The 26,952-nt window shown below is 40.2% G+C and overlaps 1 protein-coding gene and 1 long non-coding RNA gene across 6 annotated transcripts in view; one reads left to right on the plus strand and one right to left on the minus strand.

Annotated features, from left to right (window-relative positions):
- Window positions 1-26,952, minus strand: part of LOC129623203 (catenin alpha-2) — a 674,017-nt gene that overhangs the window by 105,128 nt on the left and 541,937 nt on the right. The gene's annotated exons all lie outside the window — the stretch shown is intronic.
- On the plus strand, window positions 11,357-14,860 carry LOC129623205 (uncharacterized). Its single transcript, XR_008700393.1, has 3 exons — window positions 11,357-11,521; window positions 12,269-12,362; window positions 14,242-14,860. It is a non-coding gene; the product is annotated as an uncharacterized LOC129623205 (long non-coding RNA).

The following is a 26,952-nucleotide window of genomic DNA, read 5'->3' on the forward strand; positions in this document are numbered from 1 at the left end:
ACAGTTTCAATCCAGATTCCAAAAAATAAATGAGTAAAGATGTACCTTTGGAAGAAAGCTATTTGTCTAGGATATGGCTTTGATCAAAGGCCTCAGTGGCTTCAGAATTTCCCCCTTTTGGACATGAACAGAGCAAGAGCTCTTTACTGAGTTTACTTCCCTGCATGCACAGGTACCATTAAATTACCACTGTTCAGATGCCAGGTCAGATGGCTGGACTAATTAAAATGTTTGCTAGCTGACTAGTTTGCTAGCTGACTAATCCCGTCTACTTCAGCCCACAAGAATGCTAACATGGAAACTTTAAGGTAGACCTCGTCCCTGATTTGACTGTTGTTCTCAAACCCTTGCCACTGAAATCAGAAATTTCACTTTACCTGCTGGGTCATAGAGCTCTTTGTCAGGATGGTCCTCTGTGATGCTTGATTGGCGATGGAGGAGCCATGCCTCAGGCCCTGAGGGACATAGCGCTTGGAGCTGCAAAGGGAGGTCTGGAGCTAGAGAGGGATACAGGTAGCATGAACTGATGGTTCACACGTCAAGGATTGGCACAGGTAAGCATTGTGCACATGGCAGAAGTTCAGAAAATTCTAGGCTAGCACAGACTAGTACTGTGTACTATGATGAGTCTATAAGTGAAAGTGAAAGTGAAGTCGCTCAGTCGTGTCCGACTCTTTGTGACCCCATGGACTGTAGCCTACCAGGCTTCTCCGTCCATGGGATTCTCCAGGCAAGAATACTGTAGTGAGTCTATAGCTCCCCATCTTTTTTTTTTTTTTTTTAAAGCTCACTGTTACAGAGATAATATAACTTGAGATTTGCAAACAGAACTTATTTTCCTATCCTACTCTTTACTCTGTATTCAAATGTCTTATACCCACAACTTAATTCAAATATGAAAAAAATCTACATCTTATCAGAGAGGCAGGGTGTTGATTTCACATAGCTAAATTTCTTCTTTTGAGCCCAACATGACCATGTAAAGGTCATTGCATTGCTCAGTGATGACTGAATTGGGAGCTCTTGCAAATACATGCTTGTCCTTTAGTGCTCAGCAGGCTGTAATTCACCCTTACAGGCCAGCAAACGACTTATACTGCTTAGAGTTCAAAGCCAAGTCCTTGCTTATCACCCCAGTCAAACAATTTCATTTCTATCAGTTGGTGGTTGTACTTCAGATTTTATGGATCCAATGGGTCTAGTGAAATTTTATTGCCCTGCAATACAACAAGAAGAAAAAAGCTCTGGGAAAAGAAAATCAATATAATGTTTAAGGTCTTTGTTACCTTTATAACCTCCAGTGTTCTTTTACATATAAACTAATAAATCAACCTTTTAAGGAAAGATGCATTCCTCAGTGCTTGCTCAATACGAGGTGCTAAGTCTGATCATAAAAACAATCAAGAAGTAGCTAATGGTTTTGCTACCTGAACAAGCACAGTTAAAGTAGAATCAATTGCAGGACAAGGATATCGTTTGCAGGTGTTTTCTCCTTGTTAGCACACGGTAATCAGTTGTTACCAGATGAAGGTAGCAACTTAAAAAAATAAAGGGCTCTCATAAGCTATATTGTGTTTATCTGAATTTGCACATGCATGGAAATTCAATTAAACCTTTCAAGCATGGAGTCCCTTACTACTGGCCACTTCTCAACTGCATGAGATGAACTCATTGTAACTTTACAGTTGAATCAGCAGAAATGCAAGACAATCATTCCCACAACCTTCAAGAGAATGGCTTTTTCTTATGTCAGGATCTTGGATAAATGACTTCACTAGATTCTCCCTAGTGGATTTTAAGAAGTAGCTAGCTATGAAGATGCTAAATATTAGAATAAAACTAAAATGAAGTTCTGCTCATTTCAATAATGAATGTATCTTTTCTTAAAAATGTCTTTGTCCTGGGACACACTGAGGATTGATAAACTGAATTCAGAAACTTTTCAGCATGAATTTGCATCATGCAGTCAATTTGAATATTCTGTATTAAACTAAAATTAATGATAAACAGGTTTGAGGAAGCAGCTCACCTATTTATCACCAGCAGAACTTTATGGCTCACAGTGTAACATGGTAAGGGCTTCCCAGGTAGCACTAGTGGTAAAGAACCCGCCTGCCAATGCAAGAGAGGTAAGAAATGTGGGTTCAATCCATGGATCGGGAAGATCCCCTGGAAGAAGGCATGGCAACCCACTCCAGTATTCTTGCCTGGAGAACCCTATGGACAGAGGAGTCTCATAGGTGATGGTCCACGGGGTCACAAAGAGTTAGACATGACTGAAGTGACTTAGCACTCATGCACATGACATGGAAAGCCCAACTCAGAAGCTGAGACAAACTGATAGGGATCCTATTCCAACCAAGTGCCTAGAAGAAAACACTACAAGGCTTTCTCTGCAAGGAGAAAATATGATTCAGGACAAAGCAAATCTCGCTGATCTTGTTTGTGTAAATGGCTTAAAAGGGGCCACAAGACCACTAATGTCCAAAGCAAATAAGTATAGCCAAGTCAAGTGTTACCCCTATTACACTATTAACAAGGTAGCTAATTGTTTCCTTGATGGCCATTAATAAAAAGTTGTTTTCCCATATAGGCAATTAAAAAGTATTGAGTAGAGTTCCCTGTGCTGTCCAGTAGGTCCTTATTACTTATCTATTTTATTTCTAATAATGTGTCTATGTCACTCCCAATCTCTGGAATTTTCTGATTGTGTATTTCCAAACTCAGTATCTTTCACAAAATCTACCTGATTTGTCATTTCCTTTCAAATATGACTACCTGAAATAGTTTTAAACACATGCACTCCTGGTAAATGAAAACTAGTCAAGATGCTGCAGATTCTCTGGATAAGGCAACGCATTACTCATTCTGTCTCTGTAATATCTATCTTCATCTGTCTGCCCTTCCATTCATTAGAGTGACCAGGGAGCATTCTGAGCTATGCAATGAAATGAGACAACTTGAGACTTCCAAGATAGGTGTGATAGTTGACAAATGCTTCACTATTTTTAAAAACTATACTTTTAATGAATTTTATAAATCATTAATAAATCCCCAGAAGTTAGAAATAATTGCAAAATAGCCTTTCCTGTCCCTTTTGCCAAACCTTCAAATAAAGGAGTACTTGTATTGTATAAGGTATGGCTCTTAAAGATCACATGAAAATAATTCTCTCTCCTCCAAGTCCATTTTTCCATCATTTTCAATGTATAGAGTATTGTCTTTAAACATAAATAAAGCTCCAAGGTATCATAAGATCGCTTTTACAGTAGCCCAAATTTGTAAGTATTCTGCAAAAGGAAAACATTTTGTGTGAAACTAAAATGGAAGTCATGAAATATAAATGCAAACTAATTGATTAGAGAAGAAGTAACACTTCAAGCACACTTTCTGGAGTCTCAGAGCATAAAAAAGATAAAAGTCAACTTCTCTGGATGAGTAGGAATGGAGGGAATAGAGAGTCACCTGTTCAGTTTCTCACTGGCCCCTTGTGACAGCCTCTGAGCCTTCTTTTGCTTCATATGTTGAAACTAGTATGCCTGGGTTTTATATTCAGCCACTAGCCCAAAGCTATGTAGCAGTTTGAGTGTAAATAGGAACTGCATATGTCCTATTAATTTTGGCAAAGGGGTGAAAGGGTCTCGCTAAGAAGATGTGATCCAAACAGGAGAGGGTATCTTTTCTTACTTCCCAGCAGAAGTCTGGTGTGCAGATATCATCTCAGGACCTCCACTCCCGCAGATGTCTGGCAAGAGATGGTGATGGATGGCTTGTGGACTCAGTGACTCCTGGCAGAGGGAAGGCTATTCCTGTGAGAGAGGCCTTGCATGTGAGCTTGTGAGATGGTCCCTGGGACCTACAGAAATGTCTGCAGGCAAACTGCATTGAGTTTAAACCCTGATTGAGCAAGTAAGGGCCAGAATCAAGTGCATTTCAACTGTTCCTATTATTGCAGCCTTCTCTACCATTTGACTAGTGGAATCAGGATATGGTTATCACAAAGAATGCTGGACTAGATAAAAGGTCACCTCCTCCCTTTCTTTCCAGATCTTTCCTACGTGAGTAGTTGCTCAGTCATGTCTGACTCTTTGCAACCCTATGGACTGTAGCCCACTAGGCTCCTCTGTTCACAGGATTTTTCAGGCAAGAATACTGGAGTGGGTTACCATTATCCTACTACAGGGGATCTTCCCTACTCAGGAATTGAACCCACATCTTGTGTGACTCCTGCATTGCAGGCAGATTCTTTACCCACTGAGCTGTCAGGGAAGTCCTAAAATGAAGTTTGTGATTGTTGTTGTTTTAATTGCTAAGTCATGTCCAACTCTTTTTGACCCCATGGACTGCAGCCCACCAGGCTCCTCTGTCCATGAGTTTTTCAGACAAGAATACTGGAGTCGGTTGCCATGCCCTTCTCCAGGGGATCTTCCTGATCCAGGGATCAAACCTGTACTTCCTGCATTGGCAGGAAGATTCTTTACCACTGAGCAACCATAGATCTTTTCTAGAACACTACAAAAGCAAAGCACAAAACTCTCCTTGGTTGCTCTGACTTTATTTGGACTGAAGTTTATCATATGAAACTTTATTTTTAAGGAAATTTTTTAAAGTTTATGTTTTAAATGATTACATTCAGCAAAAAGACATCTTGAATCACAATAGAGAGAAAGAAGAAAAATCAGGAAGGGGTGGATATATCATGCTGATGAGATCTAAACACACAATCCCTACCTTGCAAAACCTGCCACAGTGAAACTTCTCTAATATACACATGAAAATGAGTACTTTAAAGTGAGACTCTAAGATTAAAGACAACTTCTACATTGGAATGAAATGATTTCCAAGAAATTATGACTAATACAGGTTTGAGGCAGCATTCACAGAAAAAAAATACAACATTTTTATTTGTATTTGAAGAGAAGGGCTTTTTCTTCTAAGGTGGATATGCCAATTCTGAAACATGAACAGTATATTTCAGGTTAAATATATAAAACCATTCACTTTTTATTACATAAATAACAAAGATAGGGAATGGAGTAAACCCACAGGTTCAAATCAAAAGAAGACTGTTTCAATCCTTGCTTATTCTTCACATCTCTGCATATGCATTGCAGACCTTTACTCTCAGACACTTACACCCAGAATTTATGAGACAAGTATGCACAATGGATTTGATCCCAGAGGCTTTTTTCTTTTCTGTTGTTGCTCCATTTCTATTACCTCTTGAACCGGGCAGTGAAATAACACATGAAGATAAAGTTTACTGAGTTTAATTATGCTCTTTGACGAGATTAGATAATCTGTGTAGCAGGACATTCTGTTATGATTAGGTGAGGTCGATGGCTTTACAAATAAGAAGACCTTTCTCTGACAGCTATATCTGTGACATATAGGAATGAAAGAGAAGGATGTCCAGGAGAGAATTGAGAAAAGAGTAGATTTGTGATCAGTAATCCAGAGTGCAATAGCTGAATTCATCTCTTTTTAATCATGGGACTGAGGTAAGTCATGTCCCTTTTCTGGTTCAATTATAAGTTGGTACATACTCTACAACTTCATAAGATTCTGCAAGCATGAGAGGGGGTATGGAACATATGATACTGGACCTCATTTTAACTACCTGACTCAAAAATTTATGAAGAAGCATTGAACTAGTACCAAAAAGTTGAAACAATACTAGGCACCATGCTTTGACCATTCCATTCATGCCAAACAACCTGTTCAGCACAGCAACCAAATAATTTATTTCTATTATTTTCTTTTTTTTTTCATTTTTTTTAATTTAAATTTATTTATTTAAATTAGAGGCTAATTACTTTCTAATTTTATAGATGAGGAATCTGAGGCCAAGTTCATACTGCAAGCAGGTGGAATAGCCACCAAATATTGGTATAAAGGGGAAGTTTGGGCAGCATCCTCTGTGTGGGCTTTCCTTGTTGACACAGAATGAAGTAAACAGTGCCGAAAACCCAGTACAAGAGAAGTCACAGAAAGCTGGCTGGTGCTTCCCGAGAACAGGGTCGGGAACAACAGGCACAAACCATGCCATGTTTATCTCTGTGCCTCTCTCGTCTGAAATTATGCAAAGGCAGAATGTTCAGTTCATATTCTTGGAGGGAAAATTATGCAAATTATTTTCAATGAGGGTGCAGTGATGGAAGTAGTTTCAGGGAGATCTCACTGAGTGTAAGAGTGAAAAGTGAGAGTCTCCTTTTGGTCGAGGATGCGGATAAGCTCATGAGGAGGGTGGCACGGAAGAAGGGCTTTGAAGGACAGGAAGGACATAAGTGGGTAAGAAATGTCAGCAGGAGGGCCCAACATGTCCAAAAGCCAAATGCTGTCTTATCATAACAGAAATTCTGACGAAAATGAGCATCTTCGTTTTTTTAGAACTTGAATGTCACCGGGCTACATCCTGGGTCATCACACACACAAAAAATCTTACCATCATCAGAAAGACTTTTTCAAGGATTTCTGCTCTTCATGAGTAAGGGATACAAATGATATGAGTCATCACAGCTTTAAACACGAATTGTAAAGCAGAGACAGCATACCATCTCTGTACAAAACCAGACGATACATGCTTTAATCTTTCTGGAACATACAGTCTCTGTTACTACTACTCAACTCTGCCTTTGCAATGAGAAAGCATCCATAGATAATGTATACAGTTTCATTTGGAAAAACAGGCGCTGGGCCATACTTTACTGGATGGTTTCTCAAGGATCACATGATAAGAAGTAACACAAAATACCAGTCTCAGGACACTCCCAGAGTGGTGTTCAGTTGTGCTCCTGTATGAGTGCTTTATTATCTTTTGTTTCTGGCTAGGAAAAAAAGTCAACACAAAAATGTCCTTCATAAAATGTTTTATCTCAGTTTGAAAGTGAGGTTTTATTGAAAATTTATATAAAATTGGCTTCTCTAAAGGGTTCAATTCAGTGTTTGTTTGTTTGTCTTTTGTATTTTCATAAAGTTGTGCAACCCTCACCACTAATTTTTAGCTCCTTTATGACCACAATGGTGATTGCAGCCATGAAATTAAAAGACGCTTACTCCTTGGAAGGAAAGTTATGACCAACCTAGATAGCATATTCAAAAGCAGAGACATTATTTTGCCAACAAAGATCTGTCTAGTCAAGGCTATGGTTTTTCCAGTCGTCATGTATGGATGTGAGAGTTGAACTGTGAAGAAAGCTAAGCACTGAAGAATTGATGCTTTTGAACTGTGGTGTTGGAGAAGACTTTTGAGAGTTCCTTGGACTGCAAGGAGATCCAACCAGTCCATTCTAAAGGACATCAGTCCTGGGTGTTCATTGGAAGGACTGATGCTAAAGCTGAAACTCCAATACTTTGGCCACCTCATGCAGAGTTGACTCGCTGGAAAAGACTCTGATGCTGGGAGGGATTGGGGGCAGGAGGAGAAGGGGACGACAGAGGATGAGATGGCTGGATGGCATCACCGACTAGATAGACATGAGTTTGGGTGAACTCCGGGAGTTGGAGATGGACAGGGAGGCCTAGCGTGCTGCAATTCATGGGGTTGCAAAGAGTCGGACATGACTGGGCGACTGAACTGAATGACCATAATTGTTCAACAGATATTTATTGAGCATTTACTATCTGTCTATCCTGGTGATGGTGGTTGTTTATTCTGCTTTACTTTGTTTGGCTTGGTTTGACTTGGCTTGACTTGTAGAGGGTGTGGATGGTAGATAGTGGGTAATGGAAAAATGTAAGACATGGCATATCTGAAGCAGTCAGCTAACAATATAAGAAAATAAGAAATGAGAAATCTAAGCTAGGCACTATAGAGACCACAGACACAATAATTGTTTTTATAGAAGAGTTGGGTAGAAGGTACCAAGGACTTGGTGTGCAGACCTGGAGAAGGAACTTGTAACTGGATGGATGGATGGCATGCCACATGAGTCGAGTGGATCCCAGAAACCATGCAGAGCTATGAAAAAAGGCCTAAAGATAAGAACAGCCTAGTCTGGGAGCTGAGTAGCCCTAACTGGGGGCATGCTGAGAACTGCACATGAAATTGTTCAGGAAAGGTGACCCCGTGGCTGTAGGACCTCAGGAAAAAAAGGCAAATTTGGCATCAGGATCCTGAGGTTGAGGATCCTGGGGCTTCTGTGGAAGTACAAGGTTTAATTTAAAGACTGTTTTTGGAAAACTGTCTGATAGTTGTGTGTAGGATAGGCTGGAGGCAGAAGCCTAGAAAGCTTTGGGGTACTGATTTTACCTATGAGCGTGTGCCAAATCGCTTCAGGCGTGTCTGACTCTTTGTAACGCTATGGACTATAGGCCACCAGGTTCCTCTGTCCATGGGGATTCTCCAGGCAAGAATACTGGAGTGGGTTGCCGTGCCCTCCTCCAGGGGCTCTTCCCAACCCAGGGATCGAACCCTCATCTCTAAGGCCTTCTGCATTGGCAAGCAGGTACTTTACCACTAGTGCCACCTGGGAAGCCCATTACCTATGAAAGTAAATTTATTTATTGGACAGTGATTGTTAATCTTGGCTATATGTTACATTCATCTAAGTGCTTCTGAGGATAGAGTTCTAACATCTGTATTTTTTAAAATAAGCTCCATGGATGATTCTAACATGCATTTAAGAACTATTAATATTATTGCCGGAAATAGGAGACTTTACATTGTTTGTGAAATTATAGTAGCAACCATGGTTTTCTGCCTCTTTCTAAAATAGCGCATTAATTAAATCAGAATCCCTTAAAATGTTTCTGATGGTTTGTATTTACATAGTAGCAAACAAAGAATGAGGATTTGAAAGGCAGAGGGGCTGAATACATCATATAGTGTATTCTGGCAAGGTCTCAAAATATCTCCCTAAAATTAATCCCTAAACCCAGGCATGTTTAGAGATTTCAAACTTTAGACCTCCACATGATACCACTTGCTCTGAGTCGCAGGCAATGCACAACCCAAACACCTGTATATGTCAGGTAAATGTTAATGTATTCTGTCAACAACAGATCACCTTACATGGCTAAATTACTCAATGCCATTATCTGTACCAGCCATCTGTAAACCTAATCTCCTCTGTGTTCTAAACTCCCAAGCGCCTGCTACACTATTTTTATTTTACATTCCTGCATAAATCTGTTAAGCTCAATATGTTACTGCAAATTCTCAAAAATCAAAGGCAATCTGCTGGCCTATAAAACACTGGTTACTGAGAATCGAAGGGTATAATATGGTAGCAATTCAAGCAGTCAGTAAGCAATCTTTACAGGGACGGTGTTAAACCACAGACTGAATGGACCCCTTAGCAAAGTCCTGCTGTAAAATCAGATATATTTTTTCAATACACACTGCGGGCTTGAACCCATTCATGTCTTTCATATCTAATAAAAATCTGAACAGTTGGCCTGATTGGATTTTAAGTGATGCAAATTTGAAAATCAAATAGGCAAACTCCCTTTAGACTTCATTTATTTAGACCATAATTGTAAAGAATGACAAATTACATTTACCACTCTATTGAATTCTCCTGAGATTCAATATGAAATTTACAGAAAGGGACAAATATTTGCAGGTGTGTTTTTTTTGTTCACAATGAATGCAATTCATTTTTTCTCACACAGGATGCCTTCTCCTGACGTTGCTACAGTTTCCTTGATACAACCACTAAATCCTATTTTTTTTAAACAAAGTCTTTACTGATCTTAATTAATAATGCTAATACTGACATGTGATACCAAGTTATATTGGGTTAGCAAAAAGTTCATTTGGAGTTTTAGCTGAAATTAAAATCTCCTTTACTCAGTAATTATGAAGCATGTATTTGCTTTTTAACTTACATTTTCAGTCATATAACTAAGTCACTTGAAATAAGTCATTCTTAGTCACCTAAGAATCTACCCTCTGAAAGTATTTATGTAAAAATTTAGAAAAATCAACCATCCAACACTTATAGTTAATGCATTAAAAAAACATCTGGCTCTTAATTTTAGAATAATCACATAATAAGTGGGAAAACTTGAAAATTCAGCATCTGGAAGTCTTATTTTTTTAGCATTATCAGGTATTTTAGAAGTTAAGGGGTCTCTTCATTCTTTATAAATAAACTCTATTCTGAAATCTGAATAAATATCAGTTTGAAAGTTAAAACAGTCTTTCATATAACTCATGCAAATATAAACATTTTACACATAAAGCAATCAGTCTGTAGCTTTCCTATTTCATTTGAAGTATTTTCAAATATAAAAGAAGTTTACACAATTATAGAGGCAATTAACCCACCCCTAGTATTCCCTTATCAAATCTAAACAAAGCCTTGCAGGGGCATAATATACTTGCAGCTTACACTATGAAGCATAAATGGTATCCTACAGTGACTTCACATGCAAAGCAAAGATTCTTTAATTGTGTGTATTGTTTCCTTCAAATGCATCTGCACTTTAAAGTTTTCATGATACCTTCTTATTCAGATAAAAATCTCCAAATTCAATAGTTCGTATTTATAAACAAGTTGGTAGGGATCGGGTTTCCCGGGTGGTTCAGCAGTAAAAAAACCAACCTGCAATGCAGGAGATGCAGGTTTGATTCCTGGGTCAGGAAGATCTCCTGGAAGAGGAAATGGCTACTCACTCCAGTATTCTTGCCTGGAAAATTCCATGAACAGAGGAGCCCGACGGGCTACAGTCCATGGGGTCGCAAAGAGTCAGACACGACTGAGTGACTAAGCACAAACACACAAATTTTGGACAACCTTATCAAAGTGCCTCCTCAAGTCTGTAGCAAATTCTGCTTCTGTCATGAAGTCCTTCTAAACCCTCTTACCTCCTCTCATTTTCCGTCCTTTGGGACATTCATACCACGTCATGGAACAGCCTTTGTGGACTCACCTCCTAGATGCTGCATATACAGACCACCTGGGCAGAGCCTGACCCTATACCCCTCCCTTCCCCCAGCACTCAGCACATACCAAACACCTGATAAATTCTAATGGTATTAACTTATTTTGGTTGAAATAAACTTGTCTACACTTGAAACCGATCTATGACTTATTTGTTCTATAACAAGGCAAATCCTAAATTTGTTATATTTTTGAGGCCACTGCCTTACTAGGGAGACACTGCTTAATAGAAATGTCTGTTCTGTTAGTATTTATTTGAGCTCTTTTAATTATAGGGTATTGCTTTTAAAAACCTTAGAAAACAAGATCTCCAAAACTCCAGTTTCAGAAAAACTAGGAAAGTAAAACCTAGACCAAATCGGATCCTCAATCTATCAAAACTTAACTAGGATGAAAAGTGACCCAGCTGTATAAAAGAGAAATCCTTCCAAACACCATTAGTGAAGGGCTGCAGTGAAAAAAGAAAACTCTCATTCAGGATTCAGATTCTCCATTGGAACTGATGATAAATCTTTCCATGAATTGAGGCAGGAGGCAGATATCCCCAACTCCCACCACAAGGTAAAGTGATTGGAGATTCATTCCTTATGGACCGGAACTCCGAGATGAGAATAGCAGGACAATTAAGGGAGGTGAGTGAGCCCTACCCAGACTACATTTCTTTTCTTGAATTCAGGAGACCTCCCCGATGACACACATTCACAGAAAAGGCTCCTTGGAGTCCAAAGGAGAATTTTGTCAAGGGATGTTCCCTACCTAGACATCTTTTCAGTAAAACCCTTCTTGGCTAAGAGATTCGTGTTCACACATGTAAGGATTCTGAGACATACAAAATATGAACTCTGAATCAGGTAAATCAAAATGGTCAAAGGAAACTGGAAAAAATGCCCCATAAAAGTAATTTAAACTGCCACAAGGGTGCAACTCAGCAACTCTCTTACTCCGTGCACCCATGTATCTATCCGCACATACTGTACTCTTTTTTGCTCTTAATAAATATTTTGTTTCATTACTTTCCATCTTTGTGGAAATTCTTTTCTGCAAAGCCGAAGGGCCAGGGCCCTTGTCACTGACCACTGGTCTAGTGGTTAGGACCTGGTGTTTTCATCGCCTTGACCCGGCCTCAGTCTCTGGCTAGGAACACAGGCCCCACCCCGAGCCACTGCAGGCCAAGGCCACCCAAGATCAGAATGACTGCAATTTAACATTCCAAATATCATCCCAGAAATCTGAAAGTGACCTCTGCTTGAAGAAGTGAAGTGAAGTTGCTCAGTCATGTCCGACTCTTTGCGACCCCGCGGACTGTAGCCTACCAGGCTTTCCGTCCAGGGGATTCTCTAGGCAAGAATACTGGAGTGGGTTACCATTTCCTTCTCCAGGGGATCTTCCTGACCCAGGGATCGAACTCTGGTCTCCCGCATTGGAGGCAGACGCTTTAACCTCAGCCACCAGGGAAGCCCAACCTCTGCTCAGGTAGGATTTAAAATACAAGAGAGTATTTTAAGCCCTGAATAATATAACCAATGAAAGTGAAAGTGTTAGTAACTCAGCCCTGTCAGACCCTTTGAGCTGACCCCATGAACTGTAGCCTGCCAGGCTCCTCTGTCCATGGGGATTCTCTAGGCAAGAGTACTGGAGTGGGTAGCCATGCCCTCCTCCAGGGGACCTTTCCAACCCAGGGATCAAACCCTGCATTGCAGATTCTTTACCATCTGAGCCACCAAGGGCTCTCCAATACTACCAATGTGAAAGTATATTTTACACATTTAGAAAATGGACACTTCAGAATTCCTAAGGAATAGGGTTCAGATTGTTTGACTGTTTTTATAGGGCTTCTCTGGTAGCTAGGCTGGTAAAGAATCCACCTGCAATGCAGGAGACCCTGGTTCGATTCCTGGGTTGGGCAGATCCGCTGGAGAAGGGATAAGCTACCCACTCCAGTATTCTCAGGCTTTCCTGCTGGCTCAGCTGGTCAAGAATCCACCTGCAGCATTGGGAGACCTGGGTTTGATCCCTGGGTTGGGCTATTTATAGTTAAATGAGTGGGCTTACCTGGGGGCTCAGACAGTAAAGAATCTTCCTGCAATGCAGGAGACCTAGGTCCCCCTTCCCTTCGGGTCAGCAAAGCAGAGTACATCTGCCTGTGAAGGTATCTTCCATGCATGAGGGCCACTGATGTAAATATTCTTCCTGGTTTTTCTGCCAAACAATAGACATCTGGGCTCATGGTGTGCTGACCCTAGAAGTGACTTTCTGAAATAAATCATGATTGATTCACTTCAACTCTATGCTCCCAAAGGGTATTCTTCTTACTAAAAGTAACAAAGAATTCTTAACATAGTGGGGAGCCCATCGAGGGGGTTCGGAACACAGAGTCTAGCATGTTAGCAGCTTGTTGTCTGATAACACTCCTCAATTTCCTCTCTGAAAGGAAAAGCAAAATTAAATTATAATGGAGGGCTGCGGGGTTCTGCCCAATTGAAGTTTTGGTGTATTTAATATTGGATTATACCAGCTATTTATCTTGATTTCATTGAGATATATATTCTGCTATGTGAATTTAAGAAAAACACTGTTGGAAGAAAATCTCTTTTATTGGTCAAAATAATAGAGTTGGTTTTCAGTTCAATGTAATAGACTCTTAGGTCAGCCCTCAGTCTAATTAATACAGGTGAGTCAAAGGGTCTCGAAATAGTTGTATTATTTAGAAGTGTTCTTGATCATTGCTCTCATTTAGTGTTGCATATGAAATGGAGCAGGAAGGCTTAATTTAGCTTTTATCTCTGGCAACAGCACATGCTCTGACAGGGTGAAGCTTAGAGGCATGGCTCCAGTTCCCATTCGGGCTTTTGCTCGTTATGTGAATTTCAGTACATTAACCTCTCTGCATCTCTGTTCCCACCTGGGAGGAGAAGGCATTAGACTGGATGGATGCAGAAGGCTTTCACCATTCTGATGATGTTTGATTTTTATTCCCTTTCTGTGCAATGGACTTCCCTTTGCCTAGAATATCCTTTCCTACTTTTTTACCTAACAACTCCTTTGAAACTCAGCCCAAGCATCACCTGTCCCTAAACCATTTTACTCAGAATGCCTAAGTTTAATTTAGTAGCCCCATTTTCCTGCTTCCCTAGCAACCTATGTGCAGCTCTGTTCTGATATCTATTACACAACAGAGGCATCACTGGATCACTCGTGAGTTTGCCCTGATAGACTGCATTGACCACTGGATTTGTGGTGTCCAGCACTATATGGGAGCATAACAGGAACTCAACTAAACATCTCTGAATAAAGGAATTTTTTAAATTCTGAGAGGGCTGAGCTTATGACTTATTTGACTCTTCATCTGCAGGACCTTGCAGGGTACTTGCTGCTAAGTCACTTCAGTCGTGTCTGACTCTGTGCAACCCCATAGACGGCAGCCCACCAGGCTCCCATCCCTGGGATTCTCCAGGCAAGAACACTGGAGTAGGTTGCCATTTCCTTCTCCAATGCATGAAAGTGAAAAGTTAAAGTGAAGTCGCTCAGTCTTGTCCTACTCTTCGCGACCCCATGGACTGCAGCCTACCAGGCTCCTCCGCCCATGGGATTTTCCAGGCAAGAGTACTGGAGTGGGTTGCCATTGCCTTCTCCGCACAGGGTACTTGGCATATACCAGTTACTCAAAGAAATAAACTGATATAATTTAATAAACAAGTCGTTGAGACATCTACTGCTTGCTGATTTAAAGTGGAAAGCTAAACTCTCATAAAGTAAACAACAAGAGAAAGAGATGAATACACTGAACACTGAACATACAAGATTCCAACTACGTAGAAACTAGAAAAAGAACATTAAAACCTTCAAATGGAAAAATATTGCAAAGATTTACATCATATGTTGAAGGCATTTCTGTTGGATGATAAAAATAATATAACATGAGGTTTTTCTGCCCTGGTTAACTTTATATTTTATAATACAAAGGGTATGTATTCCTTTGATGATTCAAATGATTTTAGAAACCAATAAACTTATTATCATGAAAAAAGTATTAAGCGACATCATTTGACCTTTGTTCTTCTGAGAATGACAATATACATGCCGACAAGCAAGTGGTAGCACATAAAAAACACAGTGCCTTGAATAAAATATGTGTTCCTGGGCTGTCTTTAAAGACGCCTTAAAGGCTGAATGAAATGGTTAAAACAAATGCTGTCACTATGGATGGAGGGTTTTGTCTGAGCCACTTTTCTCCACTTTGCTTATTGAACATGACAGTTTCTTATGATTGATGCATATAATTTGAAGTGTTTTACTCTTCTGCTCAAGAATTTTCTTCACACACTTAAATCATTACCATATTTCAAATGTGGGCTCCTGGACTTCCTTGTTTGGTCCTCTGTTACAATCACTGTCAAGCTTAAGTTTCCAGGTTTTCTCTCAGCTGTTCTTTGCAGTCTCTGATTTCTGTATCAGAGAGACTTAGTGGTCTCTGCAACCAATGATCAGCTTTTAAAAGTGGGAATGAAAAGGGCAGACATCCTGTTTAAATAAACACATTGTAGGCCCACATCCCTCTCTGAATATATGTTAGATACTTATGATTTATTGAGTAAATAATGTATCCAATTCACTGGTTTTACATTATAAATGAAATACATTTTTCATCCAGAAATACTGGCTAGGTCCAGTGAATAGTTTTAAGGTGTTAAGACAAGAACTGTGCATGAAGTGACTAAATCAGGTGGTGTTTAAAGGTAAGGTCTGTGTTTGTCTTGTTACCAGTGGCCCCTGCTGTGTCCATCCTAGTGCCCTGGCAATGAAAAGGGTTTCAATAAATATTGATTGCAGATGGGAGAATTTAAAAATCTCCCTTTTGTTGGTGTCCCTATAAGTTGTTTCCTCTATTTTAAGCAATTCCAGACTATTGCATTCTAACTTAGAAATAGATATATGGAAAGAAAATTGGTACATTATTAGTTAATTAGTGAAACTATTCTCAAAAATATCCGATTCTTAAGCATTTGACACAATAATTAATACAAGCTATATATAATGCACTTTACCATGAATCTTAAACATAGTAATTAAACCAGACTTACCAAATTTTGGTTACTTTTTTTGGACACATCTTTATAATTGCCACATGCCTTGTGGCAGAGGCTACCAGTTGCCTAACCAATATCCATTCTCAAGCTCTTCTTCACTTGCAGCGATATACTCCACTAAAAAACTACACCTCTTTGTTTTCAGATTTCTTTATAAAAAGGAATGTCCAATGTGCTACAATCTCAAAGAAGGGCAATACCAAAGAATGTTCAAACTACTGCACAATTGCATTCATCTCACATGCTAGCAAAGTAATGCTCAAAATTCTCCAAGCCAGGCTTCAACAGTACCTGAATTATGAACTTCCAGATGTTCAAACTGGATTTATAAAGGCATCAAATTGCCAACATCCGCTGGATCACTGAAAAAGCAAGAGAGTTCCAGAAAAACATCTACTTCTGCTTTACTGACTATGCCAAAGCCTTTGACTGTGTGGATCACAACAAACTGTGGAAAATTATTCAAGAGATGGAAATACCAGACCACCTGATCTGCCTCCTGAGAAATCTGTATGCAGGTCAAGAAGCAACAGTTAGACCTGGACATGGAACAACAGACTGGTTCCAAATAGGGAAAGGAGTACCTCAAGGCTGTATATTGTCACCCTGCTTATTTAACTTATACGCAGAGTACATCATGAGAAACGCTAGGCTGGAGGAAGCACAAGCTGGACTCAAGATTGCCGGGAGAGATATCAAGAACCTTAGATATGCAGATGATACCACCCTTATGGCAGAAAGTGAAGAGGAACTAAAGAGCCTCTTGATGAAATTGAAAGAGGAGAGTGAAAAAGCTGGCTTAAAACTCAACATTCAAAAAACTAAGATCATGGCATCTGGTCCCATCACTTCATGGCAAATAGATGGGGAAACAATGGAAACAGTGTCAGACTTAATTTTTTTGGGCTCCAAAATCATTGCAGATGGTGACTGCAGCCATGAAATTAAAAAGATTTTTGCTCCTTGGAAGGAAAACTATGACCAATCTAGACAGCATATTCAAAAGCAGAGACATTACTTTGCCAACAAAGGTCCATCTAGTCAAAGCCATGGTTTTTCCAGTAGTCATATATGGATGTGAGAGTTGGACTGTAAAGAAAACTGAGCACCGAGGAATTGATGCTTTTGAACTGTGGTATTGGGGAAGACTCTTAAGAGTCCCTTGAACTGCAAGGAGATCAAACCAGTCCATCCTAAAGGAAATGAGTCCTGAATATTCATTGGCAAGACTGATGCTGAAGCTAAAACTCCAATGCTTTGGCCACCTGATGCAAAGAACTGACTTCTTGGAAAAGACCCTGATGCCTGGAAAGATAGAAGGCAGGAGGAGAAGGGACGACCGAGGATGAGATGGTTGGATGGCATCACCAACTTGGTGGACATGAGTTTGAGCAAGCTTTTGGAGCTGGTGATGGACAGGGAAGCCTGGCATGCTGCAGTCCATGGGATCACAAAGAGTTAGACCTGACTGAGTGACTGAACTGAACTGAACTGAATGTGCTACAAAAACATTAGAGAGTGCTGTGCAGAAACTGTGAAGGTCAGGTACTCAGCTGGAAAGTCCCTTCTGGTTTTTCCTATGTGTAATGTGATTGAGAGGACTAAAGCAAGGTCTCTGAGACCCCCAGAGTACAGAAGTCAGCACAAAAGACAAGCTGAGAGAGGAGAGAAGCCTAGGGACACCAACATCACAAAGTCATCAACAGCATGTCTGTCACTGGACTGCTTTTTTCTGTTTGTTTGTTTTAATTGGGGCATAGTTGCTTTGGGTTTCCCTGGTGGCTCAGTGGTAAAGAATCCACCTGCCAATGCAGGAGATGCAAGAGATTTGGGTTTGCTCCCTGGGTTGGGAAGATCCCCTGGAAAAGGAAATGGCAACTCACTCCAATATTCTTACCTAAGAAATCCCATGGACAGATGAGCCTGGTGGACTACAGTCCATGGGATTGCAAAAGAGTTGGACACAACTGAGTACACACACACACACACACACACACACACACACGGTTGCTTTACAAATTTGTATGTATTTCTACAATGAAATGAATCAGTTATACGTAACTCCTCATTCTTGGACCTTTCACCCACCCACCAACCCTATCCATCTAGGTCACCACAGAGCACTGAGCTGAGCTCCTTGTACAGCAGGTTCCCATTAGCTGTTTCAAATATGGCAGTGCACATACGTCCATCCCAATTTCCCAATTCATCCCCTCCATGTCCACCTGTTACATGAAATACATCTAAACATCTAATCTTTTGAAGCCATTGTCATTGGTGTCACTCTTATTAACCCCTGAATGCAATCCTTAATTGATTCTTTTTCTAGGTTCATCTTAGTGAAAAATGCAGATGCTCATTTCAACTTCTTCCTCTAAAAAGGTATTTTAGGAGCTGTGAGCTTTGAGTGACTTCCCCAAAGCCAAGCTTTCATGAAGCCATAGGACCAAAAGTGGAAATCCATGCTCTTAAGGTACAAAATGAACCAGTCCATACAGAGATTTCCTTTCCATATTGTGCCTCACAAGATTTTCCTCCAGGCAAGAAAATAATGTAGACTACAAACAGGATTTGTAGCCAAACAGGGATCCTAAGTAATCCTGTAGTACCACTTATTGGGGATAATAACTGTCTCTCTGGGTTGGTGACACAGGCAAAATGTGGCTCAGTGTGTGGGCACAATAAATGGTCAACATGATCAAGTATACTATGCCAGGACCTCCTACTGGACATGTGTTTCCACAACCAAATATACTTGGCCTGGCAAAATTAAACTATTATAGAATTCAGGGCTCATTGCATTCTCTCTCTGCTGCTTTCAGTATTACCTTCTACAACCATGCTTTCCCTTTTCTCTGTGAAAACTGAGAACAACTCCTTAACAAAACAAAATCACTGGGGGAGGCTTGTGCTTAACTTTGTGTCCATGGACCTGATGACTCAGATCAGCTCAGTCACCAACTAGCTCTGAGACCTCTGGGCAAACCACTGCCTTCCTGTGTCTAGGTCTCCTGCTCTGGCAGAGTCTGGATTCAGTCTGCATGGATCTGAACCTTGGCAAAGGCAACTACTAACCACATGACACTGGGCAAGGCAGGGACACGCTCTAACACTCAACGTCCTCAAATGTAAGACTCCATTAACAACAGCTATTCCTCATACTGTCGAGCTGATGACTACACCAGATAATTGATATAAGAAACTTATGCCCAGAACATTAACACTAAATAAAGATGTTATGATCTTTGTCATTCTTATTTTATTATTAACTCCAACATGAGAAGTTGGATGGTAGGATCTCTAAGAACCACTATAGCTCTTTTGAAAAAGTACTTTTCTCTCCTTTAACTACATTTGTGTGGCTGAAGAACAGGTACCATTCAGCACTCACTGCCTGTCCCCCTCCCCAAAGAATCCTTACTCAGCGGGAGTCCTATGACTCATGGACCAATTTCACTAGTGAGATTAAGGTGTCATTTATTGTGAAGTAGCAGTCTCAGTGTCTCATGACAGATCCCAGAGGGCAGCCAACCATCCAGAGTACAAGTCATGACTGCTGCTGGACTCTTCTGCCCAGAAGAGCAAAACAGGAACAGCAGAGAGAGTGGCCAGATGCCCGGTGAATGGAACCTGCTCTGAGATGGTAGTAATGTGCATACTACACAGTGCCTAAGGGCTTCCCTGGTGGTTCATAAGGGTTTCCCTGGTAAAGAGTGAGTGAATGATAGTTACTCAGTCGTGTCTAACTCTTTGTGAGCCCATGAACTGTAGCCTGCCTGGCTCCTCTGTCCATAGAATTTTCCAAGCAAGAATACTGGAGTGGGTTGCCATGCCCTTCTCCAGGGGATCTTCCCAACCCAGGGATTGAACCCAGGTCTCCCATGCTGCAGGCAGATTCTTTACCATTCTGAGTCACCAGGGAACTGCTTGCCAATGTAGGAGACACAGTAGAACACAGGTTCGATCCCTGGATCAGGAAGATCCCTTGTAGAAGGAAATGGCAACCCATTCCTGGTTGGGCCAGGAGAGGACCCTGGTGGGCTACAGTCCATGGGGTTGCAGAGTTGGACACACTGAGTGTGGATGGGCACACACACACACACACAGCGCATATACACTGAAAGGCCAAGTTTTAAATACAGGTCATGGGTTAACAAATGCAATTATGGAGAAATAGGCTAACCAAAGAGAGGATGTTAATTTTTGAATGACATAGCAAAGAAAAAAATGAATTTAAAAGTTCTAAAAGAGAACAATGCTGGGGTCTGCAGGACCCACGTAAAATGGACCTTGCAGTTAGCCAGCTGGTTGGAAACAGAGAAGCTCAAGGTTGCTGGTCCAAATATAGGTCCCTCAGGAGGCTTATTGTGGCTTATGAAATTCTGATAAGGCTCACTCCTTTGGGATAAAGCACTTTCTATAATGCAAATACGCAGCTTAAGGGAAATGCCCTTTAACACATACCAATTTAACATACATTTGTTTAACTCATCACATGCCACCTCAAATGGTAAAGTTCTGAGGACAAAGCAGGGAAATTGAGATTTTGAACAAAGAAAATACAGTGAGGATGGAAGAAAAGGTGAGAGACAGGGACAGAGGATGTTTAAATAGGCAGGTAAGAGCAAGAGGGCTCTAAGTTCCTGTATACATATTCCAGACACAGCTAAAATCCACTCAAAGCACATATGGTCACATACATATTTACATGTATCAGACTTTGTTTCAATTATTCTTGGGACCCTATACAAAGGTTACATGGAGAATTCTGTCCATGTTTGGGGATTAGACCATTGAAAATCCTCATTGCTACTGGAGAAAAACAAAAAACAAATAAATATTACATTGCCAGTACATCGGTAATATTAACATGATTAAAAGATAAACGCACACTAAGAAATTTCTGCAGCCATAAGCAAGGTTTCAACTCTTTGCAAAGTGCAGATATCCCTGTATTTTAAGGCTTTGAAAGGTAGCACGCTTGTTTGGGGGATCAGCTCAAATAACAGATTCTGCCTAATTTTGCTACTTAATTATCTTATTTTTGTGGTAAGTAATTTGCCTAAGGATCAAAGTTATAGTGATGGAATCAGACTAGTTCAGGGCTATCTGACTTGAAAGTGAAAGTCTCTCTGTTGTGTCCGACTCTTTGTGACCCCATGGACTATATAGTCCACGGAATTCTCCAGGCCAGAACACTGGAGTGGGTAGCCTTTTCCTTCTCTGGGGGATCTTCCCAACCCAGGTCTCCCACATTGCAGAAAGATTCTTTACCAGCTGAGCCACCAGGGAAGCCCAAGAATACTGGAGTGGGTAGCCTATCCCTGCTCCAGTGGATCTTCCTGACCCAGGAATCGAACCAGGGTCTCCTGCATTGCAGGCAGATTTTTTACCCACTGAGCTATCAGGGAATCCCTAACTCTGGCTTAGCAGCTCATCAATACAGAAGTAAACCCTTTGCGTGAAAGACAGCTGTATCATCCCTCTATGCGTTGTCTGTCCATTCACTACTGTGTAGAAATGAGTTTCCTATCAGACCACACATTTTGTATGAAAATAACAAGGTGTTCATTTGGGGTCTGGGGACTCAGACATAATGGATATTTATCATGCTGCTAAGATTAATAAGAGTTACCCATGTGCACAGAGCAGGAGATTCTTGCACACAGAGATGTGTGTGTTTGATACTGAGTCCTGTCTTTCAGCACTGTAGAAAGACCTCCTCAGGCTGGAAATTAGTTTTCTCTTCTTTGAACATATTGCTTTATCTTCACCTCTCCTATAGCAGGGTTTTACCAAAATACCTCTTTTTTCTTCTAACAAACTGCAATCAGCTTGGGGACCAATCTCTGAATGGCTTGCAAAATGTGGGTGCTCAATAGATGAATGAGTACGAGAGACTCACGTAACAGTTAGCTGACCTGGACCACTGCATGTTTCTTCAGAATTGAAAATGAATATCCTTGCTTTGATTCCAAAACTTGGAGCCTAGGGGTCATAGCCTAGTGAGGTGTTCACTAAAATAAACTGGGATGAATTCTGAACGTTGGCCTGCTTGGTAAGGTGCTCCGATGAAGGACACTTGCTTCAAAGACCACTTAAACATATTAACAGAAATCAAAGAGGAGGAAATTTTCCTCTACCCTTCTGGGTTCTTCTGTCTGGTCTAAGAATTAAACTGACATGAGACAATTAACAGGAGATAATCAAAGTTGAGTACATAGGTACATGGGAGAGAGACCTAGGAAAACTGAGTAACTCACCAAGAAATGGCCAAAACTTTCACTTTAAATGCCTTCTTCAAATAAGGACAAAAACAATGTTGAGTGTGTGGGGTGGGGGATTTCCCTGGTAGTCCAGTGGTTAAGAATCCTCTTTCCAAGGCAGGGAACATGGGTTCAAACACCAGTCAAGGCACTAAGATCCCACATGCTGCAGGGCAGCTAAGCCCACATGCTACTATTAGAGAAGCCTACATCCAACAGCCCACACATTGCAATGAAGACTGAGCACAGCCACAAAAAAATGAAAAAAAAAGGTCCTTTCTATGCTTCAGGCAGGACCCTCTATGTAATTTGCAGGGGGCAGTGCAAACAAGAAAACATTTCAATTTTGAAATGATTGTTCAAAAATCATTTTTTAAAAATTTGGAGACAGAGATTTGGGACTTTAAAAGGGAGGAAGGCAATCCACATGAAGATGGACAAGCAAATATTTGGTAAACAAGTGTTTGCTGCCTGCAGAGATAATGGGACACAGAGCGGATCTGATCTCTAGGCCCACATCTCCCCCACCACCCTAGTCTGTAGTCTTTCCTGATACCTCTGGGGACAGCTCTGTTCCAGAACAGGTCCTTTATCTATGATCTTTTAGGTAGTTAGAGGGAAGGTCAAAGTTTCTTCCTGAGTCTTTTGAGCCCTGACTGCTTTTCAGCTCTAAATAGTTTGCATACCAAGTAGACATTCTGGGGTGGCAAATTTTGCTTCCCTACACAGAAACGTCTCAGAGGAAGGGAGCATGATCCTGGAGATAGGGAGAATCCTGACAGTCTCACACGTGCTGTGCTACAGATCCTGGTGCCCTGATTGGTTCAGGGTTCTCATGGCAACCGTCACCGCTACCTGCTGTCATTCTAGAGATGCCTGGCTGATTGCCACCTTTTTTCAGGCTGCTAGACTAAGGAAGAACTTGAAGAAAGAAGTTGGCGATGGGTGATGCATTATAATAGGAATAATGACTATTTCCAGGCAAAAGTTATTTCTACATGATCAAATGGGCATTTACTTGCACTTTTACATACATAATAAGAAAGTGAAAAGTGAAAGTAAAGTTCCTCAGTCGTGTCCGACTCTTTGTGACCCCATGGACTGTAGCCTAACAGGCTTCTCCATCCATGGGATTTTCCAGGCAAGAGTACTGGAGTGGGTTGCCATTTCCTTCTCCAGGGGATCTTTCCGACCCAGGGACTGAACCTAGGTCTCCCGCATTGTAGGCAGATGCTTTACCCTCTGAGCCACCAGGGAGACTTTCTCAATTATTATTTTTTTTAATCTGTCAGAAAGTTATAGAAATATTCTAGATTGTTTTCCAGAAAAGGTTGCTATTTTCATTAAAATTTTTGCATATATATTTGCTCTTAGATACTATAAGCTCATGTTCCTAAATACTAAGACATGATGTAATTTCTAATTCAAAGAGAAGAAAAAGTCTTAATATTAACCTTTGTTGAGATGTATTATACAATTCAATATGTGCATGTGTTTGAATAAAAGCATGCCTTTAAAATTATGTAACTAGAAATTATCTTTCTTTATATTTTATAACTGATCATTTCTCACATATAATCATTCATTTTTCTATATTTATACTCAGACGTGTTACTAAACTTTTCATTCTAGCAGTTCCCTAATTGAATTTGACAAATGATTAATCATAGATGAGATAATTAAAATATTAAAAAATATGCAATGCAAACAAGCATAATAAAAATAAACTCCCAAAGCAATGAGCATATTTTAGGGGGAAGGTTATTAAAGTACTCAAAAGAAGGTTCTATAAATATTAAGAAGGTATATCTTTTTAAAGACCACAGAAAACAAAACAATTTCAGTGGATGTATTTTATAACCATATTAAGAGAACAATCATTTGAGTATATTTATTCCAATGCAAACAGAAGAAAGAGAAAGTGACTGAAAAAGACCAGATTTTCATAGAAAGTTAAACCTTAAAAAGGCATAAGGCTAGATTGGAATCAGATGCTCTAAGTATTTCAACTATTTAGATTCTGCATTCATCAGTCACTCAACAAACTCAGACACAAACAACTTGGTTCTGTGCCTTGAAATTTTGTTTAAAAAAACACTAACAGAAATAATAAATTCTATGTTTAATAAGTCTCATCAGCTTGCTAAAACTCCATTCATTCTGTGTTCAAAATCCTGTGATATAACTAAGAGCTCAGGTTGGGCCTCTGGTTTTTCACTGTTCCAGGTAATATGATTACATCAGACCTTAGTCCTCTCCACCTATCAATGTCAATCTTCTTGAACTGCTCCATGACATCCTTTATCAGTGAGAGACTCTTGGTATTTAATGCAAAAGCCTAACAGAACCAAAGGCTTTATTACATTAATATGTTTCTGACTAGTTCAGCCTTATCTACTTATTCACCTCAGCTTTAAAACCCAATTAAAATCTAATTTATCTGATCTTTGGATGCTGAACACTATTTGGCAATGAACCTAACAGCCTCGTAGTAACTACATTATAAACATTGTACCTTAAGGTGTTCTAGATAATACTTTTAAAAATCGGCAAGAGCCTTTGAAGCTTCAACAATCTCCCGGAGGCTGCCTCCATCTCATTTGAAGAACAGATGCTTTGTCCTTCTGCAAAAAGTACATAGTATGGCTTATACCTGTGACTTTACTCATAATTCATGTGCATAAATGGGAATAGATTATTGCTTTTCTTAAATTTTGACTCACTCGTGTAAAATGTCAGATAACAAAATCTTCTGACAGCTAAAAATTCCTCCAACACATACACACAAAACACACACACACACACACACACACACACACACACAGAATTGTTTTAAAATCTTCCAAACTGTGGATATACTCATACGTATAAACGTTACACAGAAGAAACGCTTTATTTAGAATGTCCGGAAAAATCCACACTACTGTGTTTCTATACTCCATTTTCTTAAGCTGTGAAAAAAAAAATCATATAATGTTGATACTAATTCAATTCTTTAAAATCCAGCTCTAAAATGTATACCTTTATTCATCTCATTGAATAAATAATAAAATGTATATAAACAGACAGCTCCTGTTATTTAAGCACTATATACAATGAAATAGATGATATATATATATATAGTGAATGTGCACAGGAAAATAGATTTATATACACACACTTAAATGCACATATAATGAATATATACAGTGAGCATACACAGTGAAATAGATGATATATACCAGTGAATATGCACAGTGAAACACATGACAGTGAGCAACTCCCCACCCCCTCTTACTTCCCAGTTCCACATTGGTTGGGAAGAGGAAACACAATGAAGGCACAGCCATTCATGAGAACCAAACACACTATTCCAGGCATTATTGCACAAACATTGATCTTATTCAACACAATAATCCTGGGGATGTTATACCAATAGAAAATTGTTGTATTTTATACCAGTAAAATCTGAGCAAAAAACATGAGAACATATGACTTGAAGACAGAGCATTGAACATATGATTAAAGACAAGGCACTGAGGCATGCTCAATGTCTTATGACTTATAACTCCATCTGGTAATAAGCTACTGTATGAATCTCACAAGACACGAGGAATGCCCACAGCAGAAAATGCAAGGACCTTCTCCATCAGTTCATCAAAGATGATTTCAGCTGGAATCTGGATGGGTCAGTAAGTACCCTGATTCACTCAGAGGAAAAAGGAGTTCCCTTTTAATTCTCTTTGAAGCTTCCCTATGAGATTGTGAATAAAGTCTTAGCTTTCCTGATAGCTCAGTTGGTGAAAAGTCTGCCTGTAATGCAGGAGACACCAGTTCATTTCCTGGGTCAGGAAGATCCGCTGGAGAAAACCCACTCCAGTATTTTTGGGCTTCCCTTGTGACTCAGCTGGTAAAGAATCTGCCTGCAATGCGGGAGACCTGGGTTTGATTCCTGGGTTGGGAAGATAACCCTGGAGAAGGGAACAAGTACCCACTCCAGTATTCTGGCCTGGAGAATTCCATGGACTACAGTCCATGGGGTCGCAAAGAGTCAGACACGACTGACTGACTTTCATACTTCATACATACATAAAGTCTTAGCTGGGCTTCCCAGCTGGTTCAGTGGTAAAAAATCCATCAGCAACGCAGGAGACACAGGTTCCATTCTTGGGTTGGGAAGATATCCTGGAGGGGGAAATGCCAACCTGATTCAGCAAGCTTGCCTGGAAAATCCTATAAACAGAGGAGCCTGGTAGGCAACAGTCCATAGGGTAGCAGAATCAGACACGACTGAGTAACTGAACACACACACACAAAGCCTTAGCTTCTGACTGGTTACTTGAAGCCTCTATGAACTTTGCTATTCTTTTTTAATGGAGAGAGCAGGCCTCAGTCAGGCTTCAGTATCTGCTTAGTATTTAACTCCATTGTATTTATTTTTGTGGTTACCTCGCACTTGATGACAAATGATGCTGAGGTTCTTTTGAGAGCATAGTAATACGCCAGTAACCTTGTAATCACTTATGATCTTAAAAGTGGAGAACTTAGAGAAATATCAAATAACGAGAGGTGTGTGCAGATGGGGCAAGACATTATCAGAGTGAAAACACAGGGCAGCACACAGAAAACTCTGTGACACCAGATTGCCTCCCAGGCCACGGATGCCGGCCCAAGCTTCAAAGCAGCCTGTTTCCTCAAATTTCATTTCTGAGCTTGTTATCTGGAACACTG

The sequence above is a fragment of the Bubalus kerabau genome, chromosome 11, assembly GCF_029407905.1.
Source record: "Bubalus kerabau isolate K-KA32 ecotype Philippines breed swamp buffalo chromosome 11, PCC_UOA_SB_1v2, whole genome shotgun sequence".
NCBI lineage: Eukaryota > Metazoa > Chordata > Mammalia > Artiodactyla > Bovidae > Bubalus > Bubalus kerabau.